The sequence below is a fragment of the Patella vulgata genome, chromosome 6 (assembly GCF_932274485.2).
Source record: "Patella vulgata chromosome 6, xgPatVulg1.2, whole genome shotgun sequence".
Taxonomy (NCBI): Eukaryota; Metazoa; Mollusca; class Gastropoda; family Patellidae; genus Patella; species Patella vulgata.
The window spans coordinates 51,427,394-51,448,135 of NC_065884.2; the positions used below are offsets into that span (position 1 = coordinate 51,427,394).

Sequence of the window (20,742 nt, forward strand, 5' to 3'; positions counted from 1 at the left end):
GTGTTTTTTGTTCAGATCGCAAAACCACCGATTTCACAATCCATCAATCAACCAACGAACCAATCTACACAGAATTTGAATAGCACAAACAACACTTCAGACAAAGTTCCTTACCCGCTATTATGTTTATGTGGATTCATTTATTTTTATTCTTGAAATATAGATTTGTACCTTTATATTTGACTTGAAGATGTCTACAGTACAGAATTTCATATATTAATAAATAATGGCATGTACTGTGATCTTAATGTCTTACACATATAATGGAGTAAGTAGATTTTGAATATATTTTGGCGTTTGATAATTAAAAAGTAGCTGGTAACAGAAATTTTAAATTCAATGCCTTGATTTATGAGAAACCAACGTAGGGTTCTTAATGATGGTTTAATACGACTCCTTTTCATTGTTCCAGTGATCAGTCGATTTATACGAAATCAGTATGATGGTGGGGGTGGGGGGTTTACTGAGTGTTTTATGTGACCCCTTTTTCTTAGCTCCAGTGATGTACAGTGTATATATGTCACAATTGGTATGTTAATTTGCTATATATAATTGTGACATGGTTTATTTCTGTGATTTAGGGTACCTAATTAATTTGGTACATGGCTAAAGGGAATATTTATTTCTTTTAAAGACATTTATTAAGGGTTGTACAGGTTTTGGTTAATAAAGTTTAATTATTTTCAATGTATATGCGTTGTTTTTACAGAACGATTGTTGGTATGTCTGAGCAAGTTAGGTAATGAGGGTGTAAAGTAATGAATGTGTCTGGATTGTGATGCATGTGCAGGTGGTGCATAGTTCTGATTGGATGTTTGAGTGACTAAAAGTTTCTTGGTGTAGGAATTAGAAAAGTTTGTCAGAGAGGTTTAAAATAAGTTACAGGATAGACATGGCTGTTTTCTCTACTTAGATCAGAGAGATTTTAAAGTATCAGACATGACTGTTTTTCAATATCTACAGTAACACCAATGACTGGCTTTAGATGCTTAGAACCTGGTAATTAAATACGATGTATTTAAATGTGAAGAATCCGTTCCTTGATGAAATAACATTTAACCGGTAATGTCTAGGTGATCGATATAAATCATATTTCAACCCAGGGGTAACCTTGTGAATCATATTGTAGTTTAATCTTGGTGAACTTTGTGAATCGTACGCATGTAGTCTTGGTGAAGTACATTTCAATCTTGGTGAAATTTTAATACAATTAGGGAGTCTAGGTGAATCCGGGAAATAGATCTGTGACATGTGAAGGTTTTGTGTTTTCCGAGAATTTGTGTTCGGGTTTAAAATGTTTTAAAAAAACAACTTACGCGATTGGGATGGTGGAATTAAGACGGAGAATTAATCTGAATGCTAATCAGGAGGATTGATTGAATTAAAGCAACAGAGTACTAAATGCCGGAATGAACTGTAACTTTAAAGCATTTAATTTTGTAAAAACCTCTTAAATTGTATATGTAAATTGATTGTACAATATACATATTTAAAATAAATTAATTAGTTCTGTTGTTTGTTGGAAATTTGGAAAAGGGGGCAATTAAGTTAAAGAACCTGAGGTCACTTTGTGACAATATAGCTGAAGCATATATTGATCCAACTTTGCTGTTGTCTGGATATTTTATGGTCACTTAACCCAGAATGTTGGTTTGAGCTATTTATATCTGTTAATTTCAAATTTCAACCAACCGTCTACAGTTAATTCGAATCACAATTAACTAAACGCATTACACTGATGAGGATGACAAAATCTGGAAAACATAATGCTCTAATAGCGAACTATCTATCCATGACAAGCTAAGGTGTTCTGTATGACCACCATGATCATTTGCAACTGTACGCCTATCAGGGATGGATCAAAACATGTGTTCCATTGTGTAACTACAATGATCGAAATGTACATTAAAATGATAAACTCTGACGAACAGATTACGTTACTTGAAGAGGCGTCCTGTAATTGTTAGACATGGGTCGAGAGGAGTGTCCTATTATGATCGAAATGGCCACGATGATCAACCGCAAAAATTCAACTACAATGATCGAAATGCACATTAAAATGAGAACTCAGAAAATGGTATTGTACACTTTTATTTTTCAATTCCACTGAACACTTTCTCCGGCTTTAACGGACACGTTACCTTGAAAGAATGTGTTGTTGACACCCAGATGTTTTAAATTTAATTGACCAAACATCAGAGTTAGTTTATATGACGTTACGTTTGTATCACTGACACTAGATGATATAGTGCCGATTACACCTGGTAACATCACTGGATAATTAAATGGAGCTGGTATTTTAGGTTCAAAGGTCAATACCCCGGATGGTAGATCAGCTTCCTGTCCAGATAAAGCCAACAATATATGCCACGATGACATATAGTAACCATAGTGACTTATCATCAATGGTTGACCACCAACGCCATAACCAATTCCACCAGAGAGACCTAATTATAAATAATCACACACAAAAAAAAATAAAAAAAATGCTAGATTTTTTTATTTGCCTGAAAGTATAGGTTACCTGGGACAGTATGAGATATTAGCCCCATGTATCGACGTAGCCCGATGCTTTGGGAATATAAGTAAGTCATAATTGAACAGGTGATTCGAGCTCAATAATCTGAAAATTTGTTGAGACAATCAAATTTTATTAATAATGGAGCTAGTTTTAGCTGGTCCCGGAAGTGACGCAATTGCGTTGACACTGCTAATAGCGAAAGCCTTTCAACTGTTTGAACACAGGTCATTTCAAAATGCACACACGTTTGTATGGCTACTAATTGGAATTCGTTTTTTCAATGACTCATTGCTCTGGTGCTATTTATATGCCAGACAAACGATTATATCTCCAACCATAAGGATGTCTGCTATTTAAGGAGGCAAGTCGCTAACTCAATATCATCCACAGTCTTCGACATTGCAAATACGACTTATTGTTCAATTTAAATTGACATTGATGTTGTGTTACCGTGAAAAGATGGGCTCCTGATATCCACTATTCTTTAAGATTGGCGTACGAATCGCCTGTCATAATGCTTTCGAGCGCCATTAAATGAAGCTAGTCGATGAACGAGGCTAAACATATCCCACAGGAGAATACTACCAGTGGTGACTGGAATAACCAGACGCCAAAGACTGCCATTCAATTTGGACTCTTCGCGTATTTCGCCGAACATAACTGATTAAAAATTAAGGTTAAATTAGAAACAATTGAGTGTAAATCAATTTACATGTATATACATTCATATTACATTATTATATGCGTTACGACCCATTTGTGCCCATTTCTAGTTGGCAAAGAATAGAGATTTACCTCCTTTAATATTTTTATATTTATATTTGGGAAAAGCCTCTAATAATTAACTTTGTCTTATGTTCCTTTAATACATAAAATTAATATCCTACCAGCCACGTTCCAGAGATCGTTAAGAACAGTACGGTATCTATCAAGGCTTTTCTTGGCTACATTCAGAGCTTCTTCTGGATCAAGTCCAAGACGAAGTTGCGTGGAGGCCCAGTTAGGATTGCCCATCATCCATACCGCATTATCCTGCGATGCCCCGGGATATGGATATCGCCCTAAAAACACAGAAATAACAAACATAGACGGCGTTTTGTTAGCAAATACCATCGATTTGAAGGTTATCAAAGATTATTATTACGTACCAGTTTGAACTATCATACCATACGGAGAATCGTTGTGTGATAACTCTGCGTTCAAGTGAGAGGATAATCTCCCTCTGTCAACTAGATCACCAAGACCAGCTGAGTGAGCCAAGACCTGGAATCACATAAAGTATAGTATTAATAGACGGAGTCAACCCACCACTCCAAAAGCCAAACACTGAACTACACTAGAATAAACCGAAAGTCCAGTGACCAATAGTATCAGGTGTTCTAGAAAGAATAAGTCAACTCTTCTATCTACACTAATCATAACGATAGTCATAATTCATTAGAATGTATATGAGGGTAATCAGTTAAGCACAATCTGTAAAATAAATAAAAAATACCTGAGAATAAAAACAATCAGTCATAATAGCACCTGGATTAGGTTGAGTCATGTTTATATGTGGTGTATAAGAATTATAATATCCCATCGTATTGTTCCATAAATATTTATCTAAAGCCATTTGTCCAACTTCAAACGCCTTTCTTGATTTATTGGCAAAATCTGTATCACCTGAATCACAAATCATTTAGGATCTTATTAATTAATGACGAATTTTAATCGCCCATGATCATTAATGCATCGGTATTTTAGCCAGTAAACGAGTTGATCAAAAGAAATTACTTTGTTTAGCATTTCAGTTGGATTTCTTTTGACCTCATTTATTGTTGGTCAGTGCCTATTTTTGTAATTATAAATTTGTCGATTTGTTACAAAGTTATACTTCTTTATTAAGCATATCGCAAATTGCTAACTTTCCATCCGTAGTCGTACTGAATCAATATCGACATCAACGCACGTGGTTACACAAGGTAATAATAAATAGTCTTGTATTCTGCATTTCAGTCTACTCTGTCTTTAATCGTTGAAATCAAATTTAGTCGCCAGGTATTCCTTTTATTAAAATGTTATCGGTGATAGTGTTAAAACTTCCGACATTATGAATATCCGAATCTCGCGACACGAATCCAACTACTGGAATCTTATTTTTTTATTTTTTTTTAGTTAATTGTAAATATAGTCATTGACAGAACACCGAACAGAACACCAAACGTTTCGATTAACAGCCAATTACTGACAACACGTGTCTGTTGAATTTTGATTTATGTGGAAAGCGGGTTTCACGAATCTATACCACATATATCTTTACGTCAAAATATATTCTAAACTGACGAATAAAGTCCTGTTCGAATCCGATTCGTCAACCATAATGCCCCCGCCAGACCGGGTGGCGTCCTTACTGCGCTGCTGCGACCGTACAGCGACTAGAAAATGCAAACTTAAACACACGGCGAGAAATTGTCCACAAAAAATTACAAACTTGAAGAAAGTCTCGCTTTTTACCCCGTCAGATCAGGGTGGCGCCTTTACTGCGCTGCTACGGAGACGGAAAATGGCCCCAGAGCGCGTCAAGATCGCCATAAGCGTGGTTAAAGCGTAGTGGAAACGCCAGATATCGCGCTGTGGTCTCGATGGTCGCAAATGATCGCCGAATCACGGCGTTTGTTTTGAGCATGTTCAAAACAAACGCCAAGGTTCTGCGATCTGCCCTGGAAAGATGTGAAAAGGCAATTTTTTTTTCAAGTTTGTAATATTTTGGGACATTTTTGTACGTTGTGTTCACGTTTGCCGTCGACTTTGTGCATTTTCTGGTTGCCGTACGGTCGCTGCAGCGCAGTAAGGACGCCACCCCGGTCTGACTGGGGCCTTACAAGTTTCCAGGTTAGATCGCAAAGCCTTGGCGTTTGTTTTGAACATGCTTAAAACAAACGTGGTGACTAGGCAATCATTCACGACCATGGAGACCACAGCACGATATCTGGCGTTTCCACCACGCGTTTACCGCGATTATGGCGATCTTGGCGCGCTCTGCGACCATTTTCCGTCGCCGTAGCGTCGCAGTAAGGACGCCACCCCAGTCTGACGGGGGTATTACAAACTGTACGAGCTTTTCTCTCACCAACAATTTAAAAAAACGAGAAGGAAATGTTTTGTCGCGGCTCAGTCTACACCGCTGCTGTATTCTGGCGTTATTTTAATTTTAGGTATGAATTCCACTCACCCATCACACATGTTAGTGTTCTTAATATGAGTGATATGCTTAAAAGAGACACGACCCGATGGTCGAACCACATTCATGAACTACAGTAAGCTCGGTAATGTTTTATCTCGGCTATATCACTACTGTATTCCACTTACCCATCGCACTTGCTAACTGCTCGGCTGCTTTCATGGCCAAAAGATGAAAAGCAGCGTTGTATGTGGCTACATCATAGTTATTAAGGCCAATATTATCATACGTATTTTGAATACGATATAGTGTCCCATATTTGTCTGCAGACATCATATGCCATTCGGCAGCTTTTTTAGCAACTGGCCACAGCGATGAAGCAAACCCTTGTTCGTTTCCCCACCTGAAAGTTAACAACAAAAACACAGCTCGTGACTGCATTAGAATACAAGAGCTTTTTTCAATTTCTTGCATGAGTTAATATGGATAAAATGTTATAGTTCTGTTAAACATACATTATGCAAGAGCTAAATCTGTCTATTGCAGGTCTTTTTTTTAGGCCTGAAATGTTATCTAAATTATTAATTAGACATTAATTACCCTATCCAGACCATAACCAATGTGCTGTTCTTGCTTAGATATGTAACTATCGGACACATTTATGTATGATCAGCCTCCCTTCCTCAATTTTCTTCCTGTGACCATGTGGTCTCCTAACAATTCTGCAGTCTGTACTCAAGTGGGGGATATTTTTTATTTGGAGGTGTCCTAAAACCTAACTCACTTGTAAAGTTCCAGTAAATAAACTATGAACATCGAAGAAACGTCTGACATAATTCTACCACCAGGCAAATCTATTGCTGGTTTTATCGATTTAGCTTCACAATTAATATCCTGTAACTCCTCTGGTATCATACCATTCGACAGCTGCGATTTAGCCCATCCAATCATCTTATTTTTTACCGATTCGGGAAATATCATGATATATGGAATATGACGTTCACCATCATTATGAACGGAATCTAAAAGATATATGAGAAAAGTAGTACACAAGTTATACAAGCCAAATATTAAACAATATCTTAGAAAAGAGACAGAGAAGTCGTACAAAACATTTTATATATAATTGCTCTATAAATAAAACATTTTACTTACCAACATTTGGGCAATCAAAAGCTTCAAATTGTCGCCATCTTCCATCGGCCACCCAGAAAGCAGACCTGCGATAAATTGAAACATAACACGATCAAAATCTTTAACTATACAAGACATTGCAACTAGAGCCGTAATGTGCATCAGCTCTTTAAACATTCCACTGCATACCCAATCATAAAATAATACATCTTTAGGATCTACCTGATATGACCTAAGCTGTTGATTAATAAGTCTGCTAACCAAACAGGAACACTGCTTGGATTATCATGAGTACCTAGAAAAGCTTGATGCAGCTTAGTAGCAGATTCTGACTGTTCAGCAAGATTAGCATTTTCACCATTTAACAATTTCTCTGCTACGTCTTCACTACTAGAAAACAGATGTTGGTACCAATTTCCAAAGACTTTATCACCAAAATCTCTATTAGGATAAAACCAGGACATTGTCATTGGCAATTTTACCACTTGACCTGGTGGAAGGGTCATTTTAACAGAAATAGCACCATGGACTCCGTATGAGTTACTCCCGGAAAAATTAAATTGCCCACTGCCAGAAAACATTTTCCATAGATCACCAATATCATCAGCAACACCAAATGTCACACCATCAAGCTCCATATTAGTACATAGTGATATATTGCCGCTAGGTGGGGCTGTGCCAGGTCTGTTTAAAGTCAGACATTTTAATTGAGTTGATTGACTGATACTCCATGTGCCTTTTAAACCAGATGATTTAGAAACATTAAAACCATTCAAGTTTATGGAAGTTAAAGTGGTGCAGGTCGAATTAGAATCATCATAGATCCATGTTAAACAAGCTGGTAACTGATTGCACATCGTAAAGCACTCCAAATCTGAAGCCGCTTCTTTAATCATACTTCTACTCTGACCGCCATTTTGAATTCCTGATTGTATTGCAAATTCTCTGCTGGTCATTTTTTCTATACCAAAAGGTAGATTAAACATGAAGGAGGCCTCAACTGTGTCGATCAAGGACGGATTGGTTGCAGTAAAGATGAAAGATATGGCGGGAAAAGCTGAAGAGTTGAGATCATTAAAAAAATATGTTGACATGGCAGTGACGTTAACAGTTATTGGTAGACGTGTATCTTCAACTGTAAGATGGGCTGCTGGGTAAAGACCAGTATAAGATAAACTCTGTACACCTGGTAAACCAGAGGGAGGATGTGTTCTTAACACAAAAGATTGACTCTTCTCATCATTGTGGTTTCTGGGTTCATAATTGTTTGAGTTCTGGTAGGGTTTACTTGTAGTACGTATTCCAAGAAATGCTTCATCAAAAACCTGAAAATATTGTTATCGTAATTAGCAATGTGCGTGTTTTAAGCCAGTTTAAGTTTCATCCCCCATTTCTAAAGCAGATAATAGACTCTCTTAACATATAGACCTTGTCTGATTACTACTAGCTGATTTGGTAATTTTTCCTGACATTGATTTCCACTACATCTTTTATACTGAAAGAAGGAACGTATGCTTTAGTTGTAATCTAGACATCTGATCGTGCTTTATGAATCTGGCCTTCTTTGTTTACATTCATTTCTAACAGAAGATTTGGATTTGCTAAATTCAAAAACTGCCCAACACGAGAATGTAGCTCACCCGCTGAAAATCCGAAATGGCATTCGGCAATGATCAATCATTAGGCATCTACAATAATTAATAAGTGCGTGTAACCGAAATATTGTTATCAACTTTATGCGTCATTGTGAACTGTATTAATCATTTGTATGTTGCTACTTACTTGGATTTTCGCCCCGCCCGCTGGTGAGAGATTCATTATATTCCATTCATGAAAACTTCCATCTGCTCTTAATTCAACCGTTCCTGTAGTTACACCTGTAAATTTAATTAATGCGACAAGTAACCGGTAATTATTTTTTCACAATAGCAATGTTTCATTTATCTTTATGGATAAAATGATTCACTGCCTTTTGAATAAAATTGAGAGCTGTTAATAATGGTGGTGACGATATAGGGATAACGATACCATCCAAATCAAGAAAAAAATCCGGAGATCATGCATTTTAAAGATGCATTTTGTGCAATTTTGTGGAATAAACATCCCATGGATAACATGAGATCGGAAACGTCAAAGTTAAAGAAAATCATTGTGTGGTGAATTTATAATTAGTGCTCGGCAAAATCATAATTCGTTATTGTATTATAAAGGTGAAAGCTTCTAGAATCAACGTTTAAACATTTTCTATAATTTTTCTAAACGTTCATCGAAGTATATAGCTATCATCATTATCTACTTTTGTTTGCATACAGAAACAGGCAGGCCATCTCCTTTAAATGGAAATTGAGAATGACCACCGTTTTCTCAAGGCCATATAATTAAATAAAATAGGAATAACCCCTACCTCCTAAAGGAACACCACTTCTGATTCCTATGGGTGGTGGGGTGGTGCAATTTTTTCCACATTTTTGGTATCTATAGTTAAATTTATGTTTAAGAATCCAAGATTCAAAAGGAGCGGTAACGTTTTCTGGCTCTAGAAAAATACAATCTTGTTCCAACCAAACATATTCATCCTGACTGTGAACTGTTCCTTTATTCAAACCAGGGATAGACAGGGACGGTAGATTTAAAAGTGATGACGTCTGAGAAACCTGTAAGCAACAGACGACCATCAGCACGTTCACAATAGACGCCATTATTGCTGAAGGGTAAGAAAAATACTTTGATCCTTTTTGAAATTATTTATATAATAAAAATAAGAAAATCAGAATATTTCAACACCTCAAAGAAGAATACAATGAACTTTGGTTAAATATTGATGTTTTCGTGAAAATCATAACGTTTGTTATAATGATTTAGATTTAGCTTTACCTTTCAAATGAAGTTCTAAATATAAGATAAACAAACTCACGTCAATCTTTTTATATTATCTAATGTAAGCCAGTGATTTTGAAGGTCTTCTGTTTACTACTTTATTCCGACCTTTGTTATCTATTGCTTCGTGTTTTGTTTTTTTTGGGAATTCGGGCCATAATTTGCCAGATAGACCTGGTGGTGATTGAATGATGTACAAAACATGTAGTTTGTGAATGAAAGAAATGAAATTAAATGAAATAGGCTTTAGCGTTCTACTTTTCTGCGTCATAAAATGTGCTATGATATATATTGTGTAATATATTGGCAGCGGAGCGAGGTGAAGTTATATTTCTTAAAATAATGATTCATTCTTGTGTCGTACTTAAAATCACAACTTTTCCGACAGTCACGAATAGTTTGAGAGAATCCTAAAGGCGGAAAATAAATGTAAAATAGATATATTGAAAGTTTATGTTGAAATGGAAAAAATTGATGAGAACAATATAACAATATGTTGCTCAATTACCATCTCTTTATCCGCGCCTGTTCAAGGGAGCATATTATCTTTAAACATTTAAAACCTTGAACTTGTTATCTATTTAACATGCTTTAGCAGAAAATAAACTATTCACCTACATATCCTATTATTGTTACTATGATTTTCACACACGTCATTATGGAGAACGGTATGAAACAAACTATATAAAGATTATTGTGATTTATACATTTTCTAATTACGTATGTGTTTTGAAAATCCAAAGGTTCAGTGACATCAAATATTCGGTTCAACAAAAGCATTTTTCTTGTAGCCATCGTGTGTCACAAGATAAATCCTTCCGCTTAGCTAATTCCCAGAAAAATGGAAGAGCGATAAGTAAATAGCACAAAGGACAAATGGGCTTATATATTTCCAAGACATTGTTCTGCCACAATGGGGAGATCTTAAAGTTGGTTTCGATATCAGCAGGCCCGGGCTAGAGACTAAGAGACACCATTAGTTTGGAAGAGCCTAGTTTATAATTTATGTAATAACAAGTTTGTATTATTGATGTGCTGCAAACACGCATTTGGAACAACACGGTTTTCCCCTGTTTAATTATGATTAAAAAGAACAGAAAGTGAAGCCAATGCTTTGGAGCTCTGGCACAGGATCAACAAGATCGATGCCGGGGATGTTTAAATTACATTATAATCTCCATATTTGAAAAGGCGCGGGAAAAGAGGTGGTTGGTATTTTTTTCGTCAATTTATTTTAAAATTCCGCATGAGCTTTTAATATCCCCCTATATTATTACTTGCAATTCCACTAGCTACAATTGACTGATGACAAATACATCATGGTTCTTATTTGATCAGTTTTGTCAACAAAAAATATGTCTTGATTATTAGATACCAAGAACCCATCTTTTCAAAGTAAGATAACAATATGAATAATGGATGAACTGGACAAAATTAATATTGAATTTAATTCGTGTTTATATTGCATTGTTCTTTTTTTTATTTTTTAGTAGGATTTTTTTCAAATTGTAAAAAAACACTTATTTTACATTTTGGTGAACCAAACTATAGATTGTTATATTAGCCTTTAATTGATAATATCTTCGTCAATTTTGCGGAATAAGCTTTCTGATTGGCTGAAATTATTTTATAAACAGTTAATGCTAGTGTAGCTTAACCAAACGAATAAACTAGTGGGGATGATTAAATCTGACGAACAGATTATGTTGCTTGAAGAGGCGTCCTGTAATTGTTAGACATGGGTCAAGAGGAGTGTCCTATTATGATCGAAATGGCCACGATGATCAACCGCAAAAATTCAACTACAATGATCGAAATGCACATTAAAATGAGAAAACTCAGAAAATGGTATTGTACACTTTTATTTTTCAATTCCACTGAACACTTTCTCCGGCTTTAACGGACACGTTACCTTGAAAGAATGTTTTGTTGACACCCAGATGTTTTAAATTTAATTGACCAAACATCAGAGTTAATGTGTATGACGTTACGTTTGTATCACTGACACTAGATGATATAGTGCCGAGTACACCTGGTAACATCACTGGGTAATTAAATGGTGCTGGTATTTTAGGTTCAAAGGTCAATATCCCGGATGGTAGATCCGCTTCCTGTCCAGATAAAGCCAACAATATATGCCATGATGACATGTAGTATCCATAGTGACTGAGCATCAATGGTTGACCACCAACGCCATAACCAATTCCACCAGAGAGACCTAAGTATAAAAGATCACACATACTTACTCCTATCAATATATGTTAACTAGGGTCATTTGATTAATTCTTTGTCAAAACAAATGTACATTGTGGAATGGCTAGATTGTTTTTTTCCTGAAACTACATACTACCAGACACAACAAGACATGATTCCCGTGTAACTAAGTTATAACTTGCAAATTTCTTTGAGTTAGATGCCCTAGGGCGTGGCATCTACGTTATACGTTATAATTCCGACTCATTTTGTACATGTGTCATTTTGCAATGGCCAATGTACATGCATAAGTAGATTACACCACTATGTTAAAAGGTATCGCTACTAATTAGAATTCTGGTCTTAACTGGTTCATTGCTCCCAACCATAATGATGCTGGTACTAATATTGGCATATTTTTATTTGGAAAACGCAAATAATCCTTTAAAAAATAAACTTAAAACCCTTACCAGCCACGTTCCACAGATCATTAATAACAGTGCGGTATCTATCAAGGCTTTTCTTGGCTACATTCAGAGCTTCTTCCGGATCAAGTCCAAGACGAAGTTGCGTGGAGGCCCAGTTAGGATTGCCCATCATCCATACCGCATTGTCCTTTGAAGGTCCAGGATATGGATATCGCCCTAAAAACACAGATTTAACAAACATAGACGGCGTTTTGTTAGCAAATACCATCGATTTGAAGGTTATCAAAGATTATTATTACGTACCAGTTTGAACTATCATACCATAAGGAGAATCGTTGTGTGATAACTCTGCGTTCATGTGAGAGGATAATCTCCCCCTGTCGACAAGATCACCAAGACCAGCTGAATGAGCCAAGACCTGGAATCACACATAGTATATTAATAATAAACAAGGTTACGCTAACCTGAGTCACCACACTCTCCCAAAACCCAACACTGAAATACATGAGGTGTTTAAAACGGAACGAGTAAGGCTATTCATTACGCTAGTCATTAGGATGTACATAATGATATCAATCAAGCGATATCTGTAAAATAGAAAATAAAAATACCTGAGAATAAAAACAATCAGTCATAATAGCACCTGGATTAGGTTGAGTCATGTTTATATGTGGTGTATAAGAATTATAATATCCCATCGTATTGTTCCATAAATATTTATCTAGAGCCATTTGTCCAACTTCAAAAGCTTTTCTTGATTTATTGGCAAAATCTGTATCACCTGAATCACAAATCATTTAGAATCTAATTAAATGACGAATTTATCTGGCCAGTTGATCAATAACCCATGACCATAAATGCATCATTTTTAGCAAGTAAAACAGAAGCGAAACTAATGCCAAAGTCAACAGAAATTTGTAAATTTACCTTCACCACAGAGTTGAGTTACTTTGTATTAGTTTTACAGATCTTTAACGGTTTGATATCTTTAAAATAAAAAAAAAAGATATAGCTAATTTGTTAAAATGCTTTATTGTGACGCAATATAATATTCTAGTTGTTTTTAGTTCTGAATTCCACTTACCCATTGCACTTGCCAACTGCTCGGCTGCTTTCATGGCCAAAAGATGGAAAGCCGAGTTATAAGTGGCTACGTCATAGTTATTAAGTCCAATATTATCATAAGTATTTTGAATACGATAAAGTGTTCCATATTTCTCTGCAGACACCATATGCCATTCGGCAGCTTTTTTAGCAAACGGCCACAGAGATGAAGCAAGCTCTTGTTCGTTTCCCCACCTGAAAGATAAGCAACAAAACCACAAAACTCGTGAATAAATTAGAGTACAAAAGTAATTAGGTCAACAGGGTTTTCCTGAGTTTTGTACAATTGAACATACACGGTTTGTTTTACAAATTATGTCTATCACGAAGTTATATCGTAATAATCTGGTAAACTAAATAAAGTGGAAATACCCGAAAAAATGTCACATCTACATTACAAATATGTAAATACGTGTATAAATTCTTTATACAGTTTTCATATTAGCAAATTCCTTGCATTTCACCAATAACGTAAGTAGGGTCAATGTCGTATTGCCATATGGATGGGTGGGTGGGTGTATGGGGGGGGGGGGTTAAAAGGGAGTGTGCGATGGGTTTTCGGCTAAACACCAGTAGGTATCGTTTCAAAAGGAAGCTCTGAGTGGAACCTTGAAGGTAGCCCCATTCAGTAACCCTTAGCATCATTGCTGATATTTAGACTTGTGCTTGTTAGAGGTCTATTATAATTATACATTTAAAAATGTATAATTATAATAGACCTCCAACAAGCGTGCTGTCTCTATGGATGTGACATACTTATTTCATTTAGATGTGTCTTAACACATAACTCACTTGTAAAGTTCCAGTAAATAAACTATGAACATCGAAGAAACGTCTGACATAATTCTCCCACCAGGTAAATCTATTGCTGGTTTTATCGATTTAGCTTCACAATTAATAGGCTGTAACATCTCTGGCATCATACCATTGGACAGCTGTGATTTAGCCCATCCAATCATCTTATTTTTAACTGATTCAGGGAATATCATGATATATGGAATATGACGTTCACCGTCATTATGCACGGAATCTTAAAGAAATATTAGAACGTCATACAAAAGTTTTGAATGGATTTGGACTATAAATAAATTTACTCTACTCTACTTTAATACTAAGATGATATATTTTACTTACCAACATTTGGGCAATCAAACGCTTCAAATTGCCGCCATCTTCCATCTGCCACCCAAAAAGCAGACCTGTGAAAATTTAAATTTTAAAAATCACCTTTCAATACACACTTTTAAAAAAAAAAACAGACCGTGGCCCGTGATCACGTTTGTGTTTGTTACGCTATGATCAAAGTCTTAATTAGAATTCGAACTGTAATGCTTTTCCACTTCATACATAGTTAGTCATAAAATATTACACCGGTAGCATTTCTACTGGCTATTTAGTAGTATTTACCATATCTTTGTGATCCAGGGTATAAATACATTTTGTGTAACATTGAGAAAGGAATCATCATTCCTCAAATGACTAAGATATACCTGATATGACTTAAACTGTTGATTAATACGTCTGATAACCAAACGGGGACACTGCTTGGGTTATCCTGGGTACCTAGAAAGGCTTGATGCAGCTTAGTAGCAGATACTGACTGTTCACCAAGATTAGCATTTTCACCATTTAACATTTTCTCTGCTACGTCTTCACTACTAGAAAACAGATGTTGATACCAATTTCCAAAGACTTTATCACCAAAATCTCTATTAGGATAAAACCAGGACATTGTCATTGGCAATTTTACCACTTGACCTGGTGGAAGGGTCATTTTAACAGAAATAGCACCATGGACTCCGTATGAGTTACTCCCGGAAAAATTAAATTGCCCACTGTCAGAAAACATTTTCCATAGATCACCAATATCATCAGCAACACCAAATGTCACACCATCAAGCTCCATATTAGTACATAGTGATATATTGCCGCTAGGTGGGGCTGTGCCAGGTCTGTTTAAAGTCAGACATTTTAATTGGGTTGATTGACTGATACTCCATGTGCCTTTTAAACCAGATGATTTAGAAACATTAAAACCATTCAAGTTTATGGAAGTTAAAGTGGTGCAGGTCGAATTAGAATCATCATAGATCCATGTTAAACAAGCTGGTAACTCATTGCACATCGTGAAGCACTCCAATTCTGAAGCCGCTTCTTTAATCATACTTCTACTCTGACCGCCATTTTGAATTCCTGATTGTATTGCAAATTCTCTGCTGGTCATTTTTTCTATACCAAAAGGTAGATTAAACATGAAGGAGGCCTCAACTGTGTCGGTCAAGGACGGATTGGTTGCAGTAAAGATGAAAGATATGGCGGGAAAAGCTGAAGAGTTGAGATCATTAAAAAAATATGTTGACATGGCAGTGACGTTAGCAGTTATTGGTAGACGTGTATCTTCAACTGTAAGATGGGCTGCTGGATAAAGACCAGTATAAGATAAACTCTGTACACCTGGTAAACCAGAGGGAGGATGTGTTCTTAACACCAAAGATTGGCTTTTCTCGTCATGGCGGTTTCTGTGTTTATCATTATTTGGGTTCCGGTAGGGTTTACTTGTAGTACGTAATCCAAGGAATGCTTCATCAAAAACCTGAAAATATCATTATCGTAATTACGTGTTTCTAAATAGCAGGTGCGATCTAGAAAATTTACTACCCATTCTAAAACTGTCACCAAAAACAAATACTTGTGGCAGGTTCCTTCAAACTTTCCATTCAACTGAGGTCCCCTGCGTACCCGAACTATATGAACAATGTGTATGTCGCAACTTACTTGAATTTTCGCTCCACCCACGGGTGAGAGATTCATTAATGTCCATTCATGAAAACTTCCATCAGCTCTTAATTCAACACTCCCAGTAGTAACACCTGTAGTGACAAATAATAGTAATGATTGTGGAATAAACTTCCCATTGATGTTTTGAGATCGGAAACAGTTTACTGGAAAGAATGCACTCTACAAATTTATAATTCATTATTATATTATAACGGTGACAGATACTAGAATCAAGATTTTATAAAAGCAAAATTGAACACGCGTCCGTTGAAACGCCTCACTATATTAAAGATTCTTTCGTAACATGCCGGGTCTAACCAGAACTGGAAAATATCAACTGGAAAGGATAGAAATAGACTAACAATTCCTTGCGAATAACACATACAAGTTTAACCGATTTACTAAAACACATTTGACGTGACGCCATATCCAGAGTAGTTATCATCGTTGTCTAAGAGTCGGACCACCTCCTTTAAATGGAGATTGAGAATGACCACCGGTATAAATGCGTCATATAACCCAACAATATGAACAGCGCCTACCCCCTAAAGGTACGGCACTTCTGATTCCTATAGGTGGTGGTGTGGTGCAGTTCTCTCCACATTTTTTATATCTATAGTTAAATTTATGTTGTAGAGTCCAAGATTCAAAAGGCGCAGTGATGTTTTCGGGTTCTAGATAAATACAATCTTGTTCCATCCAAACATATTCATCCTGACTGTTAACTGTTCCTTTATTCAAACCAGGGGTAGACAGGGACGGTAGATTTAAAAGTGACGACGTCTGTGAAGCCTGTAAGCAACAGACGACCATCAGCAAGTTCATTGTAGACACCATATTGCTGAAAAGTAAAAGAGATAAGGTCTAGTCCAGAGCATTTGGGAACAACGAACAAGGTACCTGAGTATCGGAGCGTTTACTGTGTAAACTAACCTTGTCAAATATGGAAGTCTGTCGGGGTCCAGTTAGTTACTGCGTGTGGCCCTTAAAGCACCAAAGAGGGTGACCAAAATTGGACTGGATCAAACATTGCGGATACCGTACAAAGCAGGCCGTACCAGACAAATTGTCCTCTATGTAAGCCCACCCCCACCCCCAAGATGACCAACAATGATCCCAAATTTTGCGATAGATTAAACATTGGAGGTATATGGTGGCTGATAGTGGCCATGTTAAAACTCGCCCTTTCCATAACGCGACAACACGACATCACGACAGTATTGACGCAATCATACGACACTTAACTCTGTCGTATCATCGTGTTATTTTTATCGTAATGTCGACTTATTGGCATAGTCTCTTTCTACAAGTCACAAAAATACAGCTGTACTCATTACATCAGATTAGATACAATAAGACTCGTCAAAAGAGATAATAGGAAAACGTTGATTAATTATTCGTTTTCTAAAAAAAATGAAACATTTTGCGCCCATAATTGAATTATATTTGGTATTATATTCAAAAAATCTAGAATTATAATAGCAGGACAAAAGTGAGTCAGCTATGTTAATTCCTTGAATAAGAAGTGGTGTCGGTAGGTATCGAACAAGCATGCATTGCCTCGTGTACGACACCCACCAATACTTATAGATTACTGAAGCGATAGTTTAGAAGCGATTTCAGAAGATTTCCAATTTATTTTATTAGAGTGGGAAGAGGATTATATAAAACCTCAAATCAGACCACATAAAATCACCGCATTGGGGTAGCACGCCATCCCAATAAGTTCAGGGGAGGTTTTTTTATGAGGTGAAGATAGCGATTTGCAGCTGTTATTGACCTTATCGCATATTCATCCGTTTGGCATCACTAATGGGATCGGGGCCTAGATGATTAAAAATAGGCCCAGTACTGCCTTCAGCTATGAACACACTCCGAAAGTCCCCTACGCACCCCCCCCCCCTCTTATTTTGTTTAACAAATAATTTCGGAATCAATAAAATGGTAGGTCCCTATCAATGATGTTTGATACGACTGGAAATTAATGTGTCTAAAATTTATTAAACAACATAGGGTAGTAAATATTACATTTTGAATCCGTATCAATGATACATTTACTCAAAATGTTCCTTCCAATGGATCACCATTTAACTTGAAAACAAGGGAAGCAGCCGTTTGAAGAAAAAAGATTTTAAAAAACAAGTTTCAATATGACAAGCGTGGTTCGGTCATGCATTTACATCCGTGGGTGTCACCCTTTCTTTGAAAGTAATGATTGTGCCAAATTTGAACAAAGTCCATCTAGATTCGCGGCCTCTAGGTAAAGTGTTGACAGATAAAACGCAAAAAAAAACTAGACCTATAAAAATATATTTTCTAAAACTATTTTAATTTTGAAATTATATTATTTTCACATGTGCTAAGTGTTTTAGCCAATAGTTATAGAAAGGGTCTTGTAGATTAAGACTATAGCGCATGTGCACTGTGTAGTTTTAAACTTCCGAGACGACAAGTCGACAAGTCGATGATACGACCGTTTCGCTTTTTGTCGTGCCGTCGTATCATCGACTTGTCGTGGCGATAAGTCGATGATACGACGGCACGACAAAATCGGGTCGATGACACGACAAAATCACGCGATCTTACGACAGTTTGTTCTGTCGTAAAATCGCGTGATTTTGTCGTAAGATCGTGTGATTTTGTCGTGTCGTCGTATCATCGACTTATCGCCACGACAAGTCGATAATACGACGGTACGACAAAACACTAAACTGTCGTATCATCGACTTGTCGACTTGTCGTCTCGGAAGTTTAAAACTGCACATGCGCTAATAGTCTTTATCTACAAGACCCTTCTATAAATATTCGCTAAAACACTTAGCACATGTGAAAACAATATAATTTCAAAATTAAAAGAGTTTAAAAAAATATATTTTTATAGGTCTGGGGTTTATGGTTTTGTTTTTATTTTTTTTTACATTTGATCTGTCAACACTCTACCTACAGGCCGCGAATCTAGATGGAATTTGTTCAAATTTGGCACAATCATTACTTTCAAAGAAAGGATGGCACCCTCGGAGGTAAATGTATGACCGAAGCACTACTGTCACATTGAAACCTGTTTTTGTTTATTTTTTTAAAAAAAAAAATCTGTTTTCTTCGATCGACTGTTTCCCTTGTTTCAAGTTAAATGATGATCTATTGGAAAGAACGTATTGAGTAAATGTACATTATCACTAATACGGATTCAATATGTAATATTTCTCATTACTACCTATGTTGTTTAATCAATGTTATACATGTTATTGTCCAGTCGTATCAAACATCATTGATACCATTTTATTGATTCTGAAATTATTTGTAAAACAAAATAAGAGACGTGGGGGAGGGGGGTGGGGCGTATGAGGCTTTCATAGTGTGTCATCATAAGGCCAAGATCCATTGTTTTTGGTGCTTGATATTTTGCGGGGGAGTCACAGTGGCTAGGCAGGTAAGACGTTGGTTCGGTAACCCGAAAGCTGGGTGTTCGATCCCTTCATTGGACGAGAAAGTTCATCCAGATTTTCCGACGTGGTCTTGTCAGTTGTGCTGGACAGAGGGCCTGGCACGTAAAATATCCCTTGGTAGTTGGAATTCGATATAATGGTAGGCCATAGTGCGCTGTCCTGGCAAAATTTCGCTCATAGTATGGCGTATGCCCGTCTTCAATATGACAGTAGTGGTTCGGTCATGTATTTACACCCGAGAGTATCATCCTTTTAGGGGATCGCGTGGCTACGTGGGCAAGACGCTGGCTCGCTAGCCTGGAGGTCGGGGTTCGATCCCACACTGATCACAAGTGAATATTCGCTAGGCCGCTACAGTCACTGATAAGGATGACATCGATGCGACTTAATGAGTCCCCAATATTAACATTATTCCTCCGACAAATTTAATTCTAAAACATTTTTTTTTTATGTATTAGAAAAATAAATAAAGACATTTGAAGTATTTGTAGGTAAAAATATTTCCTATGTAGCGTAAATGGGTATTAAAATGAGTAAAACGCATCATTCTACCCGAAGCAGTTACGTCTTATATAAACAATGCACGCGCCATTGGTCCAATGATTGACACTGCGTGACGTGATTGCATGTGTTGAAAACAGTCATCTTTTACAGAGATATTAGACCACTTCTTTCACAGATTGGTTCGATCCCTGCATAGGCCGACAAAATTCATCAAGATTTACTGGCGTGGTTCCCCCTTGTCAGTGATGCAGGACGGAGGGCCTGACAATGACAGCTGTTTAGTCGTTCGGATGGGACGAAACACCGAGGTCCCGTGTACACATTGGCGTGCACGTAAAAGATCCCTTGGCAGTTGGATTTCGATATAAGAGCGGGCCGTAGCGCCGCTGCACGGGCAAAATTCCCTCATAGCACACTGTATGGCGTATGCCTGTCGTCTTTAGCCCAGCTTAGGAGAGAACAGTAGGACGTTAAACCCCATTTCATTTCATTTCATGTCATCCTTTCTTTGAAAGTAATGATTATGCCAAATTTGAACATCTAGTTCCGCAGTCTGTAGTTATACCAGAGGGTTGACAGATAACACCTTAATAA

General features: G+C 36.8%; 3 long non-coding RNA genes across 3 annotated transcripts; all 3 read right to left on the minus strand.

Moving 5' to 3' along the window:
- Nucleotides 1-2,169: 2,169 nt before the first annotated feature.
- LOC126824797 (uncharacterized) lies at nt 2,170-5,956 on the minus strand. The gene is made up of 5 exons (XR_007681630.2): nt 5,873-5,956; nt 4,017-4,186; nt 3,670-3,784; nt 3,409-3,582; nt 2,170-2,447 (listed from the first exon to the last, which is right to left on the minus strand). It is a non-coding gene; the product is annotated as an uncharacterized LOC126824797 (long non-coding RNA).
- Nucleotides 5,957-11,541: 5,585 nt separating this feature from the next.
- On the minus strand, nt 11,542-13,055 carry LOC126824793 (uncharacterized). Its single transcript, XR_007681627.2, has 4 exons — nt 12,928-13,055; nt 12,620-12,734; nt 12,359-12,532; nt 11,542-11,913 (listed from the first exon to the last, which is right to left on the minus strand). It is a non-coding gene; the product is annotated as an uncharacterized LOC126824793 (long non-coding RNA).
- A 348-nt stretch (nt 13,056-13,403) lies between these two features.
- On the minus strand, nt 13,404-15,057 carry LOC126824794 (uncharacterized). The gene is made up of 4 exons (XR_007681628.2): nt 14,911-15,057; nt 14,555-14,619; nt 14,213-14,450; nt 13,404-13,615 (listed from the first exon to the last, which is right to left on the minus strand). It is a non-coding gene; the product is annotated as an uncharacterized LOC126824794 (long non-coding RNA).
- Between the last annotated feature and the right edge of the window lie 5,685 nt (nt 15,058-20,742).